Here is a 4295-nt window from a genome sequence, read left to right as displayed (position 1 = left end):
ACGGGGTCAGTGCTGTACCAGGTTAACCCAACAGGTCAGTGATGTGCCAGGTTAACCCAACAGGGTCAGTGCTGTGCCAGGTTAACCCAACAGGTCAGTGATGTGCCAGGTTAACCCAACGGGGACAGTGCTGTGCCAGGTTAACCCAACGGGGTCAGTGATGTGCCAGGTTAACCCAACAGGGACAGTGCTGTGCCAGGTTAACCCAACAGGGACAGTGATGTGCCAGGTTAACCCAACAGGGTCAGTGCTGTGCCAGGTTAACCTAACGGGGTCAGTGCTGTGCCAGGTTAACCCAACAGGGACAGTGATGTGCCAGGTTAACCCAACAGGGTCAGTGATGTGCCAGGTTAACCTAACGGGGTCAGAGCTGTGCCAGGTTAACCCAACGGGGTCAGTGCTGTGCCAGGTTAACCCAACAGGGTCAGTGCTGTGCCAGGTTAACCCAACGGGGTCAGTGCTGTGCCAGGTTAACCCAACAGGGACAGTGCTGTGCCAGGTTAACCCAACAGGGACAGTGCTGTGCCAGGTTAACCCAACAGGTCAGTGATGTGCCAGGTTAACCCAACAGGGACAGTGCTGTGCCAGGTTAACCCAACAGGGACAGTGCTGTGCCAGGTTAACCCAACAGGTCAGTGATGTGCCAGGTTAACCCAACAGGGACAGTGCTGTGCCAGGTTAACCCAACAGGGTCAGTGCTGTGCCAGGTTAACCCAACAGGTCAGTGATGTGCCAGGTTAACCCAACAGGGACAGTGCTGTGCCAGGTTAACCCAACAGGGACAGTGCTGTGCCAGGTTAACCCAACAGGGACAGTGCTGTGCCAGGTTAACCCAACAGGGACAGTGCTGTGCCAGGTTAACCCAACGGCCACGGCTCAGGGGGCTGGCATAGCAGCGTTGCAATAGTTATCCACGAAAAGCGTCACATTAAATGTAATTACCATCAATTTACACAACATTTACAATACAGCACTTACCCTCGTGGCCCACATGATGGTAAAGGGTCAGGTTTAGGTGTGAAAACACATAAACACACACATAAACACACTTAAACACACTTAAACACACTTAAACACACTTAAACACACACACACACACACACACACACACACACACACACACACACACACACAAACACATACAAACATAAACACACACACAAACAAACACACACATAAACACACACTTGAACACACTTAAACACACACACACACATAAACACACACATAAACACACTTAAACACACACACACACACACATAAACAAACACATACAAACATAAACACACACACACACACACACACACACACATAAACACACACTTAAACACACAAACACACACATAAACACACACACAAACAAACACAAACATAAACACACATAAACACACACACAAACAAACACAAACATAAACACACATAAACACACACATAAACAAACAAACACACACAAACATAAACACACAAAACACACACTTAAACACACAAACACACACTTAAACACACAAAACACACACTTAAACACACAAACACACACTTAAACACACAAACACACACATAAACACACACTTAAACACACAAACACACACTTAAACACACAAACACACACATAAACACACACATAAACAAACAAACACACACAAACATAAACACACACAAACACACACTTAAACACACAAACACACACTTAAACACACAAACACACACATAAACACACACTTAAACACACAAACACACACATAAACACACACACACACTCTCTTGTATAAACACAAACGCTTTGAGCATCCACATGTCTCTGGAGTGTCAAGCCCGGCACGTAGTGTATCGAGGCTGATTTAACGTTTCACACAAGGCCACCATGTAGCAGGGAGCCTGTGTGTCGAGCCAGAGACAGCATATCATCCCCAGTCTGATTCATACCACACAACAAACACTGTTTTCAGAGCTTACTGTGTGTGTGTGTTTTCAGAGGTTTCTGTGTGTGTGTGTTTTCAGAGGTCTCTCTGTGTGTGTGTGTGTTTTCAGAGGTTTCTGTGTGTGTGTGTTTTCAGAGGTCTCTGTGTGTGTGTGTGTGTTTTCAGAGGTTTCTGTGTGTGTGTGTTTTCAGAGGTCTCTGTGTGTGTGTGTGTTTTCAGAGGTCTCTCTGTGTGTGTGTGTGTTTTCAGAGGTCTCTGTGTGTGTGTGTGTTTTCAGAGGTCTCTCTGTGTGTGTGTGTGTTTTCAGAGGTCTCTGTGTGTGTGTGTGTTTTCAGAGGTCTCTGTGTGTTGTGTGTGTGTGTTTCAGAGGTCTCTGTGTGTGTGTGTGTGTGTTTTCAGAGGTCTCTCTGTGTGTGTGTGTGTGTTTTCAGAGGTCTCTGTGTGTGTGTGTGTTTTCAGAGGTCTCTGTGTGTGTGTGTGTGTTTTCAGAGGTCTCTGTGTGTGTGTGTTTTCAGAGGTCTCTGTGTGTGTGTGTGTGTGTTTTCAGAGGTTTCTGTGTGTGTGTGTGTGTGTTTTCAGAGGTCTCTGTGTGTGTGTGTGTGTTTTCAGAGGTCTCTGTGTGTGTGTGTGTTTTCAGAGGTCTCTGTGTGTGTGTGTGTTTTCAGAGGTTTCTGTGTGTGTGTGTGTTTTCAGAGGTCTCTGTGTGTGTGTGTGTGTTTTCAGAGGTCTCTGTGTGTGTGTGTGTTTTCAGAGGTTTCTGTGTGTGTGTGTGTTTTCAGAGGTCTCTGTGTGTGTGTGTTTTCAGAGGTCTCTGTGTGCGTGTGTTTTCAGAGGTCTCTGTGTGTGTGTGTTTTCAGAGGTTTCTGTGTGTGTGTGTGTGTTTTCAGAGGTAGGTCTTCACACAGATATGAGCCATAGCACCCAGCTGGAAGCCATCACTACACCACTCATATCAAACAGACTGGGGAGGGAGGGAGGGAAGGGAGGGAGGGAGAGAGGGAGGGGGGAGGATAAAGAGATGGAGAGATATGTATTTTCAATGCAGATAATCAAATAAACAGGAGAATAGAGGAGAACAGAGGAGAACAAAGGAGAATAGAGAAGAATAGAGGAGAACAAAGGAGAACAGAGGAGAATAGAGGAGAACAGAGGAGAATAGAGGAGAACAAAGGAGAACAGAAGAGAACAGAGAACAGAGGAGAACAGAGGAGAACAGAAGAGAATAGAGGAGAATAGAGAACAGAGGAGAATAGAGGAGAACAGAGGAGAATAGAGGAGAACAGAGGAGAACAGAAGAGAATAGAGGAGAATAGAAGAGAACAGAAGAGAATAGAGGAGAACAAAGGAGAACAGAGGCGAATAGAGGAGAACAGAGGAGAATAGAGGAGAACAAAGGAGAACAGAGGAGAATAGAAGAGAACAGAGAAGAATAGAGGAGAACAAAGGAGAACAAAGGAGAATAGAGGAGAACAGAGGAGAATAGAGGAGAACAAAGGAGAACAGAGGAGAACAGAGAACAGAGGAGAACAGAGGAGAACAGAAGAGAATAGAGGAGACCAGAGAACAGAGGAGAATAGAGGAGACCAGAGGAGAATAGAGGAGACCAGATGAGACCAGAGGAGAACAGAGACCAGAGGAGAACAGAGGAGAACAGAGGAGAACAGGGGAGAACAGAGGAGAATAGAGGAGAACAGAGGAGAATAGAGGAGAACAGAGGAGAACAGAAGAGAATAGAGGAGAACAGAGGAGAACAGAGGAGAACAAAGGAGAATAGAGGAGAATATAGGAGAATAGAGGAGAACAGAGAAGAACAGAGAAGAACAGAGGAGAACAGAGGAGAATAGAGGAGAACAGAGGAGAATAGAGAAGAACAGAGGAGAACAGAGGAGAACAGAGAAGAACAGAGGAGAATAGAGAATAGAGGAGAACAGAGAAGAACAGAGGAGAATAGAGAACAGAGGAGAATAGAGGAGAACAGAGAACAGAGAAGAACAGAGGAGAACAGAGGAGAATAGAGGAGAACAGAGGAGAATAGAGAATAGAGGAGAATAGAGGAGAACAGAGAACAGAGAAGAACAGAGGAGAATAGAGAACAGAGGAGAATAGAGGAGAACAGAGAAGAACAGAGGAGAACAGAGGAGAATAGAGGAGAACAGAGGAGAATAGAGAATAGAGGAGAATAGAGGAGAACAGAGAAGAACAGAGGAGAACAGAGGAGAATAGAGAAGAACAGAGGAGAATAGAGAATAGAGGAGAATAGAGGAGAACAGAGAACAGAGAAGAACAGAGGAGAACAGAGGAGAATAGAGAAGAACAGAGGAGAATAGAGAAGAACAGAGGAGAACAGAGAACAGAGGAGAACAGAGGAGAACAGAG

This window comes from Salvelinus namaycush, chromosome 33 (genome assembly GCF_016432855.1).
Source record: "Salvelinus namaycush isolate Seneca chromosome 33, SaNama_1.0, whole genome shotgun sequence".
NCBI lineage: Eukaryota > Metazoa > Chordata > Actinopteri > Salmoniformes > Salmonidae > Salvelinus > Salvelinus namaycush.
The sequence above is the reverse complement of the archived record's forward strand: the minus strand, read 5'-3'. Positions refer to the sequence as shown.